The 21,407-nt window shown below is 41.6% G+C and overlaps 1 protein-coding gene across 3 annotated transcripts in view; it reads right to left on the reverse strand.

Moving 5' to 3' along the window:
• TBXAS1 (thromboxane A synthase 1) overlaps positions 1-21,407 on the reverse strand; it is a 242,668-nt gene that overhangs the window by 153,880 nt on the left and 67,381 nt on the right. The window contains exon 1 of one of the 3 annotated variants that reach the window (XM_027881148.1): positions 2,973-2,992. The exons of the other annotated variants lie outside the window; for them this stretch is intronic. The gene's annotated coding sequence lies outside the window, so the exon portion shown is untranslated. Of the gene's footprint in view, positions 1-2,972; positions 2,993-21,407 lie in introns of those variants that run through there. 3 annotated transcript variants of the gene reach the window in all.

Consider the following 21,407-nt stretch of genomic DNA (forward strand, 5'->3'; position numbering starts at 1 on the left):
TTTGCATTCTTCCCTTCCTCTGAGCATGTATCATCAGCTGCATCTGTGGGTAGAACCACTCACAAGGCCAAGTCCTGCCCTCAGGGATACAGGTACAATCCCTATGGAAGAGAACAAGGTTTGGGTCTGCATCAGCCAGAGCAAAGTCTGGTCATTGCCAGCCATCTGTCTTGAGATATCATATGCTGAAGCTTCAGCTTGAGCAGCATACATGAAAGGGCTTCAGTTGCTCAAGTATCCCCTTTCCTTTTCTTAAATAGACTCTGCCACTCCAAGACAGATACTTCAGCAAATTCCTCCTCATTGCATATTCACCTTGCTAGTTCCTCACAGCAAGGAAAAAATCTGCAGCAATGTCATCTTCCCTCCTTGCTGAAAATGGGTTTAGGCACTAAGCCAAAGTTTTCAGAAAGAGGCAGTATTTCAGAGAGTAGCAGTGCGTTTTGATTTTTGGGGTGTTTAACATGAGGCATGGCTAAACTATTCCTGTTAGTTGCTCAATACCTGCAGATCTCATGGCTGCAACTGGGAGCTGACTCAGATTGTGTGGAGGATGCTTTGAACATTTCAGCTTGTTGCAGCTGGAAAACAAATCCTGTGGTTTATGAACTTAGCTATAGTCCTTAGGGGTTGCTAGATAAAATGGTCTGAAAAGGGCCACAAAGGTGGGATCCAGCAGATGCATGTCCTGACAGTAACTCAAAATCTGAACTCCAAAAAAGGGTCCTGGAGAACGCAATCATGGTAGCCCTTGCATTTTGTAGTACGAATGCCACAATAGCTACTAAGCTCTGTGGAGGTAGATGTGATGAGTCCATCAAAATTCACTGCAAACGGAAAACATTACCCATGCAAGAACAGCTAAGGGAAAAGGCTTCCTTTGTTGCCCCTTTCTGAAAAGTATCGCATATTACTTGATGTCAGACACTTATCAGGACACCTGGGGTTCAAACTTGTGGCTCAGAAGCCAAAGATGCCACATTGCATAACTAGTCCCATATATGCTCCACCCTCACCACCCTATAGTCAGATGTGATGTTCTGTTTCATTGTGATATTAATAACCGCAGAAACATTGTTTGATTGTACAACGCATATCAAAAGATTAAAAAATCTATGCTGTTTTTTATGGTACAAAATGGCAATGAATGACATTTACTGATCAGATTTTTAGTATTCAGTGGGCTTTACATGTCTTTTTTCCTTAGACCACCAGAAAAAATCCCAATTGCTAATAACCTACTACCCAAAGGGATTTTTTTAAACACAAGCTAACATTTAATTAAAGCAACCTTGTAGCAGTCTGCAGTCCACTTTGAAGGAATGACCCCAGACTGTACATCATCTCCAGTAATAATCCTACTGAAAACACTAGGATGCCAGCAGACAAGAAGAAGAAAACAGCATGAACTTCTAACCAGCCTGATTCTGAGCTATGTACATAGTTTGTTTCCTTTGATCATTACCATTAATGGTTGTCCTCTGTGTGTAATTTGGTTTAATTTATGTGTGTGTCATTTCAGATTTTAAAAAACACATATAGCCCTTCTAAATGTATTAAAAGCAGCCTTCGTACCCTTAATAGTTATTAAGAGAGGTTAGTGTTATGTAATTAAGTTAATCCTCATCTGTAAAGGCTAATTAACTAAACACTAATTGAATCTGCATATGAAAATTTGGCCAATGTGTTCTCATTACGCAATTAAAAAAATTACCTGAACTAAATACCAAACAAATTGTAAATTTCGTTCCTTCTACCTTTTCAGGTCTTTAATAGAAACTAAGCGGACAGGTTTATTTCTCTGTGCTGTTTCAGTTCTTGCTGTCCATAACAAAGAGCTGTTGTCTCACTGTTCAGAGAAACAGCTCGAGTCCTTCCCTGGAATATGGCTGTTTCCCTTTTTGCACAAGCAAGACGAAAAAAACTGTTTTCCTTTCTCTCTGCCTTACCCTACGCTTTTCATTGCCATTTTCTCCTTCCACCCCCTGTCACCTGCCCCAGTCAGAGAGGGCAAAGGCTCTTGGGTTCGAGTCATACCACACAAAGGATAAGAAGGCATCCAGATAGCACCTTAATCAATAGTATTACCCAAAAGGATCAAAAGGCAAAATACAACTCAGTCATGCTGATTCAGCACCCCAAAGCCTGCACTCAGCCAGCTTAAAGCCACCTTGGCAGCTTTGGCCCCCAAAAACCACTTGCCAGTAAAGTCCTCATTTCAATCTCCTCTGCCTGGGTGTGACTGCATTACAGCAGTAAGTCATATTTTGAACCCTTTGCAGTCTTTTCTTGATACATTTACATCAGATTTCCAAGAGGGAATTAAGAAAAGCACAGCATCCTTTTTGGTATTTGCTGTTTCTCCCCATTAACCAGGTTAATAGCTGATTCTAATAGGCTGGTAACTGAAGAGTTGGAGGGAGGGGAAGCCAAGCAAGTAAATACGCAATTGCAAGCCTGACCTCAATAGTGTGCAAGATTTCTCAGTGCATGGAACACTCACAGTCCTCAAATTTTCCTCACAAACCCCACCATATGCTTTTAACGTTGGAGTCATAAGCACCTGCACTGCCTAAGTGGTATGGCCGGATGGAGCAGCTCCAGCCACTCAACAGCCCCTTTAGGCACTACACCTGGCCCACTGGTACCAATGTGGCACCTTGCTTCACAGCAGGTACTTAAAGAGGATCACAGGAGTGGGAAATGGGATAACACCGCTTGTTATCTTTCCTTGGGAAGATAATACATTTTCTAGGTGAGGGAACAATGGAAGATGTACACAGATTTCAGTAATGCATTTGGTCTGGTGACCGGCAAACAATCATCATACCCAAAAGGATGAAAATCAAAATTAACAATGAAAAACAGTAAACATTGAAGGTGTAAGGAAATGAGCATGGACTGAGTAGAAAGAAAAGGTACAGGAAAGGAGGAAACCCATAGTTTTCTCAAGGGTCAGTCCTGGGACAAACCTTGTTCAGTTTTTGGAGAACTGAGTTTGGCACAAAAGGCAGTCAGGCTTCAGTGAAGTACATGGTTCTGGGTTGTAAAGACAGATCTTTTCCTCAGCAGGCAGAAAGACTGAGATTATCAAATCAGAAGAACTGGACCTAAAGAACCTGAAAAACTGCTATATAGGAGAGATTTTAGTTGAAAGCAAAGCTCCACGCCCTTAGAGAGACTATGTTAACTCTAGAATTTCTGCAGTACTAGATGATTGTTTGAAAATAACGGAGAAGGAAAAACCTGGATGGACATATTAACCACAGGATAAAGATGAACAGCAAGTATGACAGAAGCTAAGATGTAGAATATCTGGGATACACCTTCTCTGGAATGCTCCATGTAAATCTGATGAGCCACGCTCAAAAGGAATGAATTAAAAATGGAACAAGTGGAGAAAAGGGTTACAAGGATCCTCAGGGAACAGAAGGCCTGTCTTACAAGTCATAATTAGGAGAGTTCATTTTAGCTAACCAAAGGTTCATTTTAGCAGACCAAAGGGAGGAGACATGCTTGCTGTCTATAACTGTACTGGGAGTAATCACCAGAGAGAGAAAAATATCTATTTAATATAAAGGTCTACATTACTAAAAGATCAAAGTAGTATAAACTGGCTGTGGATAAATGTTACTAGAAATTAGATGGATGTTATTGATTATCACAGTAGTAAGATTTTAGAGCAGCCTTCTAGTCAGAATAGTGGGGACAAGATCCTCAAGAAGGGTTTTGAGGCACAAGAGACAAGATGTGGATACTTAGAAAAAAATGAACTATAGTATGAATAACCCACAGCCTATCTCCACCAGACCCTCAAGGTCATACGCAGTCACTTCTAGAACAAGAGGGACTCTTCTCATTGAAATTATTTACTTCACTTTCCTATATGCACACTGCATTCACACTTCCAGTTGAATCAATTTAACTTTCCAGCTCATTCTTATATAGATATGGTCTCATACATTAATTTGGCACACTGCAATGAGATTCTCGCTTTCTTTTTCTCTTTTTTTCAATCTTATTTCACTTCACAAACTTCATTTCCACAACATCTCTGAGATGGTAAATGCCCATCTGTCACAGGTGGGGAGTTGGAAGTACACAAGATTAAGCAATTTGCTAAATGCCAACAAGAAGTCTATGGTAGAGCCAGAAACAAGCTGAAGGTTTCACAGTCCTCCTCCTTGGTAGCTTACAAAACTGTTCTTTCTCTGCCACAGAAACACAGACAGTATATGAGAAAGGAAAGAAATATCAACAAAGTCGATCTATTTCTGAGCTTTCAGACGTATCACATGCCTGAGGCTCTGAAGGAAGGCAAGAGGAAAAGAACCCTACATACACAGTTTACTCTAAAATGCTTTAAATAGAGGGAGGTTTCCTCCTCACCCAGCTATTAGCTTGAGATTCAATTACTCTTATCATAGTATGCATAGCTACAAATGTAATTAGTCATAAAATTATCCAGACTCTCAAATTATTCCAGCTGCTGTATTCGACTCCCTCATTCTTGCAATGATGAATTCTTCAGTCTGATTATACTGGTTAGAATAATATTTCTTTTTATCTATTTGAAAGTTACCTGCTGTTAGCTTAGACCTTGTTTATATCTGCTATAGAGATATAATTGCAAACTTACTATTTTATTAGAACTATTGTCTAGATAACACTCCTGCTAGGCCCTTATTTTACTTCATAGTAAATGTCACAGAAGACACCTATTCAGGCTTCTAGAAACCTTTATCAAAAACAGAAAACATGTCATTATGAAGACATGCACAAAGAGAAATACAATTTGTTCAATGTGTGTTCATGAAAGGCTCCATATGAGGTCTTACAGACTCACTGCAGTTTCTGATCCTGCTATAAACATATATTTAAAATAAGAAACTAGAAAAAATATAAAGGATTGATGGATTTATTTTTTTACTGGAGTATGTAATTTCCACTAAACGTCTTCTGAGTTGTCTTCTTTCCAAACTGAGTATAATTCTCTCCTACACAATCTCTACTTATATGTAATTCCACTAGATCCTAACCAACTTTGCTGCCTTTCTTAATATTACTACATCCTCAAATTACAACAGCAAAACAGAGAATCACAGCACTTTCTATAGGAGGGAACTCACTGTGCAATAGAACACCATTGCAATGTGGATTTTCACTGTGAGCCCAGTGTCTCTCAGATGGACTAGCATAAGCATTCAGCACCTCTTACTAATGGTAAATGAACTTTAATAATTTTCTCTGCTGGCCTCCCTTAAGAGAAGCAAAACAGTAATTGCATAATTTAAAGAAATGGAAACAATTTCTTGTAGGACAGACAGACATGCTAGCTAAATCAAAGGAAAACAAATATTTGGGGAGCACTGTTTTAGGGGGCAACAAATTGGCATTTGGAAAAATGAAAGTTAACTTAGGAGTTTTCTCACTTCAGAAGACCATCCCCTTCATTTTCAGACCCATCAACAGCAGATTCCTTCAAACTACGAAAACGTAATTTTAAAGGATAAAATATATTAACCAAACCCATTGTGCAATAATCTGTCTTGGCTGCCATAAAGTACAAACAGACTTTGAAATACGTATTGGAAAAATTACATGCCCACATGAAAATCTTGCGTCTTCACCTACAGAATTAGGAGGACAGTGGTTAAGCTGTCTTTTCTGGTGCAAGCTCTGGGCCATCTCATACTGCTTAACTCACTAGTGCTTAAGTGGGTACTGTTTAGACATGTGGGTTTCAAGAAAATCTCATCTTTGGGAATCAAGATTACTCATTCAGTGGCTGGTAATATCTTGGCCTCCTCAGAGACATCGCCTTTGTATAGTGGTAGGGGTCTTTGCCATTGTTTATGAACTGATTATAAAATCAATGCCACTTAATTATCTGTGACCAATGAGTTTGAAACTGTGAAACATATGTGTGGAAGAATTAAAGATTATCACAAATTCTATCTGCGTAACAATGCCCAAACCCAAGCACTAGTGCAGCGGAGTGCTGCATCGAGCAAAGAGACCTGGAAACAACATTACATGTGACAGACATTAATCATGCCACTTAATGCATTACTGAAAGACACTAGGACTATTTATGTATTTTAACATAGCTGGACAAGCCCAGGCTTCCTCTTGTCTAATTCCCACCTTGAATGGATGCAGCTCTCAAGCACAAAAAGAGAAAAACGTGCCTATAGATTGTACTGGCCTCTGATGCAGAACAGAGTTGGCTGCTGTGTGCAGCACATAAAGGCCAGGCAAAAGCATGACAGGTCCCTTTTTGCTACCACCTATCACATGGCACCTCTGTAAAAGCCACAAGGTAAAGGGCAGGCACGTCACCTTGACACACACAAGCCGTGAGGTGAGCCCATACATTTGGCAGGGCATGAGGGGGCTCGTGCATGCAGAGCAACAAGCATCTTCACCCTGGCCATGGGAACAAACACTTGGTGTGCTTCATCCTGGTCACAGACTGATAGGTCACCAGGCAGGACAGGCCTATCCTAGGCCACCATAGACAAAGATGTGCTGTAAGATCCTGTGCAGAACAGAATAGTTTCGTTCCTTTAGGAATAAGACAAGCTGCAGCCTCAACAGCCACTTTACACCAGGCAGTTGACTCTTCAGCTATCTTAAAATAATTATTCCAACAAAACCTCCCTGTTTTCATAAGGTAAGTTACTCTTCATGTTCTGTCCTGAAGCCAAACACTGTTATAGACCCAAGCTACCCATATTGTAGCTGGTAGCATCTGAGCATGGAAAACAGAAACACTAGAAGCCAAATCAGGCCTCTCTGGATCAAGGGATTAAGAAGAGGCAGACAGAAACACAGTGCCAACCCCTGCGTGGGCTGGAGAGAAGACTGCAGAAAGCAGTAGGAGCTGAGATAGCACGAGGAAACTAAACAGGAGGCTGCAGTGCAATGAGAATTTGGATCAGCTCTAGGAATCAGCAAGGCCACTGGCCAGCACCTAGGGCAAGCACAGGGGGTGCCAAGCAGAAGCACAGTCACAGTTTCAACTGTGACAATTTCATAAACCAAAGAGCTCAGGCTTAGAGATGGGGACTGAATTGGCTCATATCAGCCATTCATTTCTGTTTCTAGATCATCACTCAGGACTGGATTCTGCAGTAGCATCAGAAAAAAAACCACCTTGTCAAACCATCTGGCCTTTTCTTTTTTTAATGAATCTGCACGTCTGCAAATATCAGATATTTTCCAGAAGAACCAATGCATTTAGCTGCCCTTTCATAGCTGAATTCATCTGCAGTCAGGAAAGGAGAGAGGGGCTTGGCATCCTCATTCAGTACAGCAGTTATGCAGGACTAGATGCTTTGGCACAAGGCATAAAGTTAAGAGCAACCACTGCTCCTCCCTCTCCCTGTGAATAACCATGTCCCAAGGGGACTGGGCCACTGGCAAAAAGTAACCACTGCCAGGGACATAAAACAATTCTTCCATCACATTGTCCCCATAAAGCAACCACCTGGAGGGACTGTAGAGGAAAACAGCACAATCAAGCTCCTGATGAAGACATCATCTCAGATGGTACACTGTCAGCACTCTTGCACTCTACTGCTTCTCTTATGTATACAGTATACCTATACTCTACAGAGTAGAGGGTTTGCACATTCCCAGCTCCAAGAGGGTCCCATATTGTAGGTAGTGGTTCCAAAGAAGGGGTTTTCTCCTGGAGGTCTTCAAAGAAAAGGAGACTCCTGTCTGGTAAACAATAAGAAATCAAATTATGTGACATCTGAAGGACAAATTCTCTCCAGAAGTAAGAATCAAAATAAAACAATGCACAGTTAGAAGAGGTGCTAAAGGTTTAACCTATCTGACATGAATGTTCATCCCACAGAGGAAGGGTTGGAGGAGTGACCATGAGAGAATGTGGCATCCACTCTTTGGAAGTGAAGGGGCCCTTGGATGTAAAGGGGCACTCCACCATACCACTGGGAATAGCACGGACCACCCTGTGAAAGCCATGGAGAATCTTCTGTCAGTGCAAGATTTGGCAGCAGTCCATTCTCTTCTGGCTCATCTCTAAACCCAGCCCTTGATCAATAAGTACATCAGGAAATACTGGCATGACTAGAAGGTGAACGGACTCCAGAGCTACATGCCAAGTCCCTGAGAGCTTTCATAGAGACAGGACAGTTTAGGGTCTGCTTAAACTTCATAGATTAAACTGGGGTTCTTTCGACCACTTGTGCTGGCTTTGGCTGGGGTAGAGTTACTTTTCTTCAAAGTGGCTGCCACTAACAGTGGCTATGTTTTGGATTTGTGCTGAACACAGGGTTAATAATATAGAGATGTTTTTGTTATTGGTGAGCAGCACTTACACAGAGCCAATGCCTTTTCAGGTTTTTTACACTGGCATGCTGGCAAGGAATTTCGGGATGTACGGGAGGCTGGGAGGACACACAGCCAGGACAGGTGACCCAAACTGACCAAATGGATACTCCATACCATATGACATCATGCTCAGTATATAAAGAGCAAGGAAGGAGGAGGGAGGTGGGAACATCTGGAGTGATGGTGTTTATCTACCCAAGTAACGGTTATGCGCGATGGGGCACTTCTTTCCTGAGGATGTCTGAACACCTGTCTGCCTATGGGATGCAATGAATTAATTCCTTGTTTTGATTTGCTTGTTTGGGGGGCTTTTGCTTTCCCTTTTAAACCACCTTTATCTCACCACATGAGTTTTCAAGCTTTTATTCTTCCAATTCTCTCCCTGATCCCGCTAGTGGGGGAGTGAGTAAGCAGCTGCATGGGTCTTGGTTGCTGACTGGGGTTAAATCATACCACCACTCTAAAATCCTGGCCTCTCGACATAGATTTGAGTCAATGCCTCTTTTTAACTCAGGATAAGAATTACAGGGTTGATGTGGAAGTAAAGTAAGAGCAAGACCCAGATGAAGAGTGTATATATCTAGTCCTCTGACACTCCTGCCAAAATTTCAAGTTAAAAATGTTATACGCACACCTCACCAGTTATATGTAAGAAAATATCTCTATATATTCATAACAGCCTAAGGTTATTATTTATATGACAATGTAGGATGACAAGAGAATCAGGTCCCCCAAAATATAGGCAAACATCTCAGCTCCTGTGGAACAAGTCATTCCTAGAGGATGATAGATTAAATTCGATTAAAGGAACAGATATGAAGCATTGTCTTTAGAGCAGGGCTCCTCTCTCCCACAGATCCTTAACACAGTAGCTGGACATCTAGTTTCATTACATGCCAAAATATTTGTGCCTTGTAAAGAAAGAGGCAGGAGAAGGAATGTTAATGACCTCTTTTTACAGTAGCTAGTTGTCAGAGGAGGTGGGAGAAAACAAACCACATGGAAAACAATTGCCAATTTGTGGTCTTGACCATTTAAAAATGGATCCCAAAATAGTCTCCTGAATTGTTTCACCCGGAGCAAAATTACCCATGAATACATATGCATGCACACAAAAACAACATCTCTTGACGCAGTGCTGATGGTGACTGCAGTCAAGGAAGAAGCGTTATTGCATTCCACACTGTGAAAAGACCACAATGCAGTAATTATTCTGAAAGGTTTTCACAAAGCGCAATTATTAAGCTAACATTATCCTATTATTGTTTGTTGCTATGGAGATAATATAATCAATATATTTTCTGGATTGATTTTTTTAATACTACTAGCACATTGCACAATATAGCAAGATTTAACTCAATGCATTAACTGATTTTAGTTTATGATTGGCAAAGTCTTGAGGCAATAGATTGCAATCCATCGCACGCCTATTATTCTATCAAGACACTTAATGTCAAAGTCTCTGCTGCAAAAGCAAGTTTACTTATTGAAAATGAGAAAAAGGATAACAAATTTCTCTGAACAGAGGCAATCTTTTAAGCACGAATTTAACACTTATTTCCATTTTTCCTAAGCCAGACTAACATTACCAAACTGACTACAAAAGTAGTAAAAAAGGAAGTTGTGTTTGAACTCCCAATTTAGGATGCTTATTTATTCCAGTGGGGATTTTTTGAGGCATTATCCTACTACATGTAATATAAGTTTCTCCTGCAGCAACAGGGGACTCTAGTAAGGTGGCATCAATTGTGTTACTGTGCCAGAGCCCACTGGATGCAGAGGCAGTCCACAGCCTTTGTCACCATCTCTTCCTGCACAAATTCAAAGAAGTCACTCACTACCTGCTCCCATGCCCAGTGAAGACAGCAGGCACTTGGCTGTGGGTCTCAGTGGGTGGGTGAAGCAAAATTCTTACAGCCACAGTCCTTTGTTTCCTTGCCCATAAAACTGCAAGCATGCTTCCTGTCTCCCAAGTCTGCCTCTGCAGATGATAAGCTTCTAGCATATCAAGTGAATGCTCCTGTGTCAGGACAGTGGTAAGTCGGCACAAAACCAAGTCCCAGATCTTTACAAGACAATATAGTAAGAGGTTTCAATTCTGACACTGTTGTTGCAGCCTGTTACCTCTCCTAGCAAGAGATGGACTCATCATTGTGCAAGGTCTCAAAGCCTTTTCATATATATTTGCCATAATTGTTCATAGAAGGATTTTATCAGATTTTTCCCTTCCATATGGCCATACTGTGGTAAATTGCCTTCTCCTCAGTCACAGAATCATAGAATAGTCTGGGTTGGAGGTGACCTTTAAAGGGCATCTAGTTCAACCCCCCTGCAATAAGCAGGGACATGTTCAACTGGATCATGTTGCTCAGAGTCCTGTCCACTATGACATTGAAATTTTCCAGGCAGAGGAAACCTCAAGCTTCTAGAAACATGACTCCCAAAGCTGACCATATTTTTTCAGCACAACATATGCTCAAGACAAAATTTTCAAGTGCAGCAGGTTAGACTTTGCATAACTAAATAAAAGGAGTTACAACAATGTTTGAAACTACCGGCACCTGTTAACTCCTATGACAGTCATATGGTTACGCTTCTAGGTGCCTAAGCACGGCTTTAGCTGCCTTGGGTTGGACACTGTTATATAAGCATTTTGGCCATAGAGCATACAGCTGCTGATAAAATGTGAAATCACAGCAATTCCACCTTCTCCCTTCCCTAAAGGCACTAGATTGGGTGGTCCTGCCTTTCTGTATGAAGTGGGCTGGGGCTCAGTAACGTAACTTTCGGACTGTCTGGAGGGGATCCATCAGGAATGATCATTCACAGATTAAATATGTTGCCTATGCAACACATCTGGCCCCTCTGGCCCAGGGGATAAGTAATAGAGTTAGGAATGCACATTCACAGCCCACCCCCTCCAAGATTGCTGTGCTGACACTAACCCAAGCAGATCTAGGGCTGGTTTATGAGCCACCTCTGCCCTCCCTGCTCTGATTGGCACAGATCTTTTTCTTCCATCACATTTCTCAGTGATGCCACTTGTATAAAATGGCACTGCATTGCTAGGAGGGCGTGTGCCACGGTGGACAAGATAAGCACATAGGTCGGGCTGCTTGCCTTACCACCTTGTTTACTCTAATGTTAATTTATAAATTATTTTTCTGTTACATAAGGCTTTAGACAAGCAGGTATGGTACTCATTCAAACAGGCTGCTGTCACACGTGCAGCTTTAAAGGACACCATCTGCCAGTGCATCAAACACAGTAAAGTATTGCTTAATATACACCTTGGTGTCAAATATGAAGAAAAACCCCATTTGTTTCAAACCACTGACTGCATGCTGTCCACCACAATGCCTTATCACGCAACAGCCCAGAAATTCTGCAAAAATAAAAACTCATTTAGCTGCAGTCAGGCAGGGGATATCAATTTTGGTAACAAGAATGATACAATTACATTCCTAAGCAATTGGTCTCAATAATAGACAGACAGCACCTCTGGTAAATTGGCTGCAGGCCTGAATTTACCAGTCTCATTCAGAATGGAGCTCATCAGCAAAATCCCTTCATTTCAGAGCTAGGGGACTAAGATACTACTTAGCAAAAGTAAAGTAATCAGTATCCTGCTGCAAAGGTTGAGTCTAATCACACTTTGCTCAGTTAAATACTGTAATTGCTGTGTATTACCTTTTAGGCAAAGGCTACAATTTTATTTTTTTTTAAATTAATCAAATAAAAAAAATAATTATCATTACTCCACAACACAGAGATTGAACTTTGCTGCTGGAGGTTGACCTCACATGAAGCAGAGTCATGCAGCAGCAAAGAGGCATGGCACAGAGGCATCTGTTGGTGGAGAATCCCGTCCCTGCACAGCAGGACTTCTGGAGCTCAGATTTGGCAGCCCAGCTATCCCTGACCAGTACATTGACCCAGCCTGTTACAGAAAGATACTGGGATCCTACAACCTCACCTTCATAATTTTTCCCTCATACGTTAGGAAAAATTTCTTCACTAAAAGGGCTTTCAAGCACTGGAACAGGCTGCCCAGGGGAGTGGTTGAGTCACCATTCCTGGAGGTATTTAAAAGACAAGTAGATGTGACACTTACAGTTTTGTGGTGGACCTGGCAGTGCTAGGTAAATGGCTGGACTCAATCTTAAAGGTCTTTTGCAACCTAAACGATTCTCTGTACAACACAGCCTTAGAGGAACAAAGAAAAAGCCCTCACACAGGTCACACATCATAGCGCAAAAAATTCTTGTAAACTTCCTTCTCTACTACCTCCACAACTAAAAATAATTGAACCTGAAACACTTGGCCCGTAATTATGTGAAAAGGTAGATTTCAGATGGGAGGTTGGAGGGGAAGCCTGCACCACACATTGCAGAGCTCCCTGTGCCGGCTCCGGAGCAGTGCTGTGCTCTGGGAGACGGGAGCTGTTCAAATGTTTTGACAGAACACGCCGATTCCTCGGGAATGTTTTTATTCTAGTCGATGTGCCAATTCTGCACAGATTTCCAGTAGAAAGGAGGCAGACTGTCTGGGTCTGCTGAAATAAAACGACTTCACTCAGAAAGAAGAAAAAGTTGCATTTTCAGACTATTTTTATGCGATCCATCACTGTATTTGTTTCAGTCACTTTGTTGGATTGTTTTCAATTTTACCTGGAAACTCCATTTTCTAGCAGGCTCTAAAGACAGGCCAAAAGGCACCAAAACACTGTAGAAAATTAAGCTCAAGCAGAAGACCTCTGAGGACTTTTGAGATATAACTTTGTAAGTAAATAGTGCAAAGAGATAAACAGGGAAACCCCAAAATTAACCATGTCCTAACTACAGCTGCTTAGTCTGGTTCTGTAAGAACTGAAATTCTCCATTTTTGCATTTGTGGATGTCTTTCAAAGGCTTTCTTTTTTCCCCCTTTGCCTTAGGGAGTTATTTATAGGGCTATTATAATTTGAGGTCTGGTCTTTTCGTGGCAGGTCCTCCATCCAGGAAATGAAATAGCATTAGAAAATGAAATCTTGCTTTTATGAGGTCTTCGAGATGGCTCCCTGGGGCATTGGGGAGAAAAAAAAAAAGGCAGTGAAAAATATAAACACAAATATAACTACAAGATAATTTCAAGGTCCCTAATTCTATCTGTGATGAACTTTATGAGACTCTTTATTAAAATAGAGACCTCTGGTATAAGGTCACCAACTGCAGCTTTTTTTCCCCCCAAAGCTCTCCCATTTCCCCCTTCTGTGTGATCAAGCACCTTTCCCACTCCATCTTGGCTGCAAGGGGCTCCCGTCCTAGATTGCATTCAGAAGTAGAACAAAAATAAGGATGCATCAAATGCTACCCTTCCTCCTTCTGCCTTGTCACATACTTTTCACCGCACATCACATGTTGCAGCATATTTACAGATCAAGGTAGATGACTTTACCCCTCTGCAAAAATCATATATCAATCACCAATTTCTTATTCATACCTCTTTGTACTTCTTCCCTAGACTATCTCTAGAGCCACAAGGTCCCTTATCCTATCCAGAGCTTATCATCCTCTCAATATATGGACATAAAAGCAAACAGAGGCAAATCAGTGGAGACATTGGGGCTCCCCATCCCCTTCTTCTGTGTGCCCGAAGAGACACTTCTTCCTTCCAACACCTTCTCTTGCTATGCATCTTCTTCCCTTTTCCTGAGTGGAACAGGAAAAGCCCCCCTCAGCAGAAAAATAACCACTCAACTTCCCAGAGAATATTTCAACTCATCATCGCATGTGACTTCTTATGGCTCCTTTAGCCCAGCTTTCACTAACCCTACCCAAATCACCTCTGGCATCACACTGCTTATGAAAGTTAACAGCTTTGTATACCCACAGAATTGAAAAAAAGCCATCAAATACAATGCTCAAAAACTATGGAAATTCATCAAACAGTCAAGACTAATTTTTCAATTATTTTAATATTTATTTCTTGCATAGTTTATTTTCAAAACATGTATTTGAGAATATTTTGAAACATATAGCTCAGTTTCAATTTCTTTTTCTCTTGTTTATAATTTTCAATTTTCTTTTAGTAGGGTAAAAGAAGTCACCAGTGTTCAGTGAGTTGTTTTTGCTGCCTGAATATTTAAAACTGTCCCTGTGCAACTGTCCAAAGACCACTTCACTTTTTTCCCTTGCCTTATTATAAATTATCTAAAATTCACAGAATATTTAAAAATTACAAAATTTAAGCAAGAAGAAAAGTTAACAGTTAAGAAACAAAATGAAAAAATCCAAGGACTGTCCAATACTATGATTCATTTCACTGCATTGCACGATGATAAAAGCAAAAAGAAAAAAGAGCAATTTGAAATACGTTTTTTTAAATCACACAGGTTTGTTTAAACTTTTTGTTGAAATTTTATTTTCTAAAAAAACCAACCAAACAAGAAACCATCCAATAAAACCCCAGTTCTCAAACAAACCTGATTAGAATTCAACTCTAGCTGATTCTTGTTTCACATTACCATCTAAATTTAGACATGTGCCAAGGCCTCTAAGGCCATGGAGAAATAGATTAACTTTTGAACTTTATATCTCTCTGATAAAAATCAGTCCTTTCTTATACTTTGATGTCTTTCTAGGCAACTTACATTTCTGGATCAAGCTGCGTAAATACTTTTCAAAAAAAAAAAAAAAAAGGCACTCAAGAAAATAAGTTTTCATTTATTTCTGAGAAGTTAAGAGAATCTTGAGCATACAACAGCTCATTTACACTTGCCCCTCACAGCCCTGCTCCAGTGCCCCCCCTACAAACCCACCCTGCCCTTCCCAGCACAGGCCAGGAGTATGACCTAATTTCACACTCAATACCCCTTAAAGAAGGTTATCTTTCAACTCTACATCCCTCTTGGGGTGAGCAGGAAGCAGGGAGAACCCAAAAGTCAAGAGTCTTACACTCAAGTAAAGATACCAGGAGGTGATGCCAGCTGAGGTACATCGTAGGCAACCAGAAGGCAGCACACAAATACCAGGGAATCAACTACACATGTTTGAACAGGCAGTTCTCCAAAGCCTTTGATTATACCTTTAAATATAAAGCCTTGCAGAAACCAAGCCTAGATAGCTGCAGCAGATCAGACCCACAGCTTCTGTACCCACCTACTCCCAGAAAGGACAGGGGAAGTGTCTTGATTGCCACCCTTTCAGGATGACTTGCTGTACAGAAGGCCAGCTTCTTATGTGAAAAGACATGTCCTGCTGTAAACATTTCCAGTGGAGCTTGGGTTAGCAGCACTTGTAAGAAAACCCTAATGAAAATAAATTGTTATGTATTTACCCATATGCTGAGGAGCATATGGCTAATGCATTTAGACACTGCTAATGAAGTTAAGACTCTGCTAAATTTGTTGGCTCGTGGATAACAACTGTTCTCAACCACCAATCTGAGCCTGTTACAATTTTAGCATTACAACTGATACCTGGCCATTATTATATGTACTAGTCTTACTGACATAGAAGAACTGGCTTTCTGAATGTGGATTTTTCCACATCACAACAAGAAGGTGAAGAGCATATGAAGCTACTAAACTCCAAACAGACAGGTAATACAAGGAAGTTACAAATTCATGTAAAATAATAGAGTTGCTCTTATTCATTGCAGCCCTGAGTCTACTGCTCCCTTAATTTCAATAACGAAAAGATTTTATTTAGTCCAATCCCACTCTCTCCAGGCCAGTGCCACACTGGTTTGACTACAGACAAAACTGAAGAGAAGACAATCATACCTAAAAAATAGTCCTGCCTTTTTAAGTCTGAGTGTAAAGGCCCACTGAGTTTACTACAACAGCTACTATTCTCCTGTTCAACCATATCACTTATTGCAATGCTCTTCAAGGTCTCTACTTCTTCTGGAGTCCAAGCTAAAGTGCAGTTTAAGTGATTACACTGGGTCTACCTGTATGCTACTACACTGCAGCTATACATTATCTTCATCCTCTCAACCCAGCTACTGCATAGCACCTCTCTGTTGCATGTCATACCAGAGCTGGCTTCAATTTAGCAGTGCATGCTGCTTAAAGAGGAGGCTACACAGCAAATTCCAGAGAGTTATGCAAATACACTCTCTAATAGACATAACGTGGCAAACTTCCCCTACACCATTCTTGCGAGCGAGGTGTCACTTTAATGACTCAGAACTCTACTCTGACAAATCCTTGGTAGTTATTTGCTGCTGCCACCAAAAACCCATCAAACAATGGGCTGGCATAGAATGGCAGAGAAGTATCCTTGAGCACTGTTACCTTGGGGACCCACCTCACTCAGACACCTTCGTTCCTAGACCAGAATTCAGGCCTGGCATTAATTCACAGCCCCACTTGCTCTGTGAATATTGTGAAAACATTTAAACTCCTTCAGTCTTCAAGTATCCCAGTCCATTCAAGACAGTAGTGATACCAGCCTCCCCAAATCTAACCAAGTCCCCAGAGAAGTTTTTCCAAGAGTTTCACCATAACCTGATGAAAAAGTAGACCTATCTACTCCAGAACACCACCTATGCCATTTTGCAGGGGCCTAAAAGAGGCCCACGGTGAAGCAAAAGAAAGAGGTTCGCTTACCCAGAAAAGAAGAAAGCTTTGCCTCCATCAGACTTGCCCAAAATCACATTGAGAGTCAGGGGAAAGCCAGCATCATGATTAGGAAATCTCTCTTCTCACTTGCTGTGCTGTCACAGAGAACATACCCCCCCTTCCACTTAACAATTAGCAGTTGCCTCAGCCATCGCCTCTTCACCTCATGCAGCGTTCAATAAAGCAAGCATAATCTATGACAAGAGCAACCACCAAAACATGGGTTAAGGAGTACTAAAACCATGATGATGCTCATCAATGAAGTCTGCATCTCCTTCTAGGGGCAACTGCTGAGGTCTGTGGCAAACACTGACCCAGCCCTGCATGGCAAATTAGATGTCAGAGCTGCTCTAGGTAAAAGCCATCATTCCCTGGAATCCAAAAAGGACTTGTTTCTTCCCTCAGAGGAAAAACAGTGTAGTCCAAAAGAGCAAAAGCATCTGTCACGACCACTACCACCTTCACTGCTTGGGTCACTATTATTCACCAGCAAAGCAGTAATGATTCACTCCTCTTTTCCTGACACATAAAACCTGCCAGTTGTTTTGCGTATCCTAATACTGTCTCCCATAAATGTTATTTAAAGTTGACATCACATCCAGGGATGTCTCACAAACACAGTTATCAGAAATACTGAACGAAAAAAAAGCCAAGGACATCGTGCCTCTACAGAGGGGTCTCTGAGGTGTACACACTGCTCCCCCAGAAGGCCGCTCACCCTCCTGACACCCCATCAGAGAGAAGCTGGGGTGAGCCACAGCACAGCTCCACCCAATGCCCTTTTGAGAAACAGAAGTCCTGCTCTTGCTGAAGCAAATAGCATTTTGGTGGTGGCCAGTCTCTTCGCGAACGAAGAACCGGGGAAGGTCTTTCCACCTTGCAGCCTGCGCATTGGATTTTTTTAGGTGAGACACAGTGTGCGCGGAACTGAGCCCACCCTTTAATCCTGAGGTTCATCTGCCGGGGCCAAGCACGCTTGGACGGTGGCAGTGAGGTCCTCAGGACGTAGATGGATTGCCTTATGGGCTAACGAGCTCCATCTGCCTGGGGAGGGGCCCCGACTGGGAATCGAACTCGGGTCTCTGCAGTGACAGTGCAGTGTGTTTTCCTCTACACCACCGGGGGCTCCCACAATATAGCATTTAGTCAAGTGAGAGACAGACAATTGTGATGTCTTGGTTTCCTGCATTACGTTCCCACAAACAGATGCTGCATTGATTTTGTCAGGTTATGTGACAATGCTAACATCTGATCAAAGGAGGTAACACAGAGTATCAGCTGAGCCTTGGAAAATACACATTTTTGAAGGGGAGAGAGACTGGCTTTATAGATGTAGAAATATACACATAAACCCACACCTAATCCCAGGTTTTCTGTCATGTTGCAGACTGTGACATGGCTAGGCTTAGATCTGCACCACATGCATGTACGGGCCTCCCAGTCTAGGGCAGGAGTGTTCCCAGGACATAAGAGAAGACCTGGAGCACCCCGTGAGGTCTGTTCAGACAGTCAGCAGCCTACAGCAGATGCACACAGTCAACTGGAGGAGATAAAGACAGGTTGGTTGGTGACACCACAGCCACCCTTTCTGGTTCCACACAGATAGCTATCAAGTTGCAAAACACACAATCCCTATCCCGTTCCTCTCCTTTGTCTGCATGAAGCAACACAAAACCATATGCAGGCTTTCACTGTCAATATAAGCCATATTATTCTTATAATTCAATCCAGGTCCACAGCCTGAGAGCTCCTTTTCCTCCCTTTCCCCCTCTTTGCTCCCCTCACCACTTGCCTCTCTCCAAACTTGTTTAGGATTACATGCTGTATCATTAAAATCCAGATCAGTAAACATTGCAGCCTCTCTAAGCACCCCCACACTGCTTTCTAGGCTGAAAATTAGACATGGAGTTAATTTCATTCCTGCAAGGACTCTGCCTTTTATTTTTCTTTACGTCCAACTCAAAGGATGCTTTTGGCAGATGCATAGTGAGGAAAAAAAATGTTTGCTCTCTGCTTCCTCCCTACACTCCCCCCTTCTCCACTCCCACCCATCAGCCATAAAACAACACAGCCCAGCCAGATCCCAAACTGAAAGCAAGACAAAGCACCCACACAGCCTCCACTTCCATTCAGCAGAAATGGGCCGCTCTGGGGTAGCCCGGGATCCACAAGTAGGCCAGACAGAAATAAACAGAGTAAACAAAGAGTATCCTGTCCAAGCAGAGAGGAGCTAAAGAGAGTGATGTCTTTCATTAACATGCAAGGCAGGAATGCAAACACACAGACAGTCAAAGGCATCACTGGAGCTTGCTAGGAAAGTAATAGGAGGAAACACATGATCATGCTTTTACAAGGACCCAAAGCACACCACCCAACCGTACACTGGGTGCAATTGCATATCTCACCTTCTAAGGACCACAGCAAGGCAGCCACACACACGCCCACCACCACCCCAAAACATCAGAGAGGCCAGCCCCAGGGCCGCTGCAGCACAGCATGGCTCTCCAAAAGGCTGGGTAGGGAGCAGCATACACAGGTACGGTACCAGACAACCAGGGCCGTGCAAATGTCAGAGCCTGTGACATTTAAAAACAGTGTTGCTGTCTCTTTAGGAAACAGATGGGAAAGACAGAGAAAAGCACAGCACAGCCATAGCAACAGGTCAAGTGTTTGCTGCAGGTCTTGAGGAGAAAGGGTGATGCAGCGCGTGTGCCTTCTCCGTTTTCAGAGCATTTGCCACGTAATGAAATCATTAGCCTGGGAACGGATAGGAAATCTTGGGTTAGTTTTTCTGCAACGAGCTGCTCTGAAGCCCATACAGATCCACGTGTGAAAGTCCATGGTGTGTATACCCTTGTGTCTCCCCTTACACAGCTATCACAAACAACCCTTACGTTTTTCCAGACTTGGAGGAAAAATGCAGTAAATGGAGAGGTGGGGGAAGAGTCAGGAGTTTGTAGCAAAACAGCAGTTTGCTGGCTGCAAGTCTGCTCAGTTATTGGAAAAAATTGAACATGCTGCTTTTTTTAAACAGCCTAATCATATTTGCTCTTACATCAGACTTGCCCACCACAAATTGTTCTCATGCAACGGAAGAATTTTTAATCTAATATCTTGGACTCAGATAATTTCCCAGCTGCAGAACTGCAATAATTTCCTATCTTCTCATTGTTGAGATAAGCCGACTAACTTGGATATGTTTTAGTTTCAGAGTGGGATTATCTCCCTTTATTGTACTTGAGAGAGAAGGGGTGACTTACAGTAAAATGTTTTTTGGTTTTCCCCAAGTCAGCTCCTAAAGTCTGCTTCTCTGTGATGGGGATAGGTCTTTGCTGTTGCATTTCCCTTAGCCCCTTAACTTTCCACATTTCCTCTCCCTCTCTCAGAACTATACTAAGAGCAACTCTTATTTTACTCAAAGAAAATATGCTGTTCAAGAAAACCCTAAAATAATTCCTTCAAAAAAAGTCTCATTGGCAAAACATTTTCTTGTTTAAAATACCTTTAAGAGTTTATTAAATACCCCGCAACCCAGTACTACCAGTCAAATCCTGCTTGCTTTGTTCATTTGTTTTCAGGCATATTTACAGAAGTAGAATTGCAAGGAAAAAAAAAAAAAAAGATGATAAGGCCTGAAGCTCTGTTCACATGTACAGTGGAGCAAAACAGGAAACTACATTTATTTCAGTAGAAGTGATTTACACCCAAGTAAGGGAGAAGACAAGCAGATCCTTGAATTTGTGCCATTACAAATTCAAAAATACTGCTTACTCCCACAATTTTCTTGAGAGCTTTTGAACTTTAATGGTTTTTTTCTTAAATTCCCAGGTCCTAGATTTACTCTATTATGTCAAAAGAAAACCCTCTCCTTTTTTTTTTTTTTTTTTTTTTTTTTTTTTTTTTTTTTTTTTTTTTTTTTTTTTTTTTAAGAGTTTCTAGCAATCATTTTCTATGGGAAAAGCCAGAAACCATGAGATGAGGACACTTTTTGGACTGCAAGGCTATATATGTTGCAGTCTTTCTCTTTTAGATCTCAATGGTGTTCAGGGCTTTTCAACCTATGTTACCTTCCAGACATGAATTCGACACTGGAAATGTATGAATTACACATATGCAGATTCCCATACAGCACATATCAATTCATTCCTCTTAGTCACCATTCATTAATTCCTTTGAAATAAATGTTCATGTGTTGGAAAGCACCAGTGTGACGATTTAGTGGGAGTGTGGCTCATGTGTTTTCCCTGCACAACATTAGCAATACTAAGAAAGAGCTGGCCTATTTAAAAGGGAGATTCTCTAAAAAGCTAGTTCAGTGGAAAGACATGGTTGCATAAACAAGGAAGTGCAAGAACTTAACATTACAGATGTAGACAAAAAAAAAAAAGAATAAACCTTTTGCTACTTTGTATAAAAAAAAATAAAATAAATCCAG

This window comes from Empidonax traillii, unplaced genomic scaffold (genome assembly GCF_003031625.1).
Source record: "Empidonax traillii isolate 1590-97213 ecotype Southwest subspecies unplaced genomic scaffold, ASM303162v1 scaffold84:size2688230, whole genome shotgun sequence".
NCBI lineage: Eukaryota > Metazoa > Chordata > Aves > Passeriformes > Tyrannidae > Empidonax > Empidonax traillii.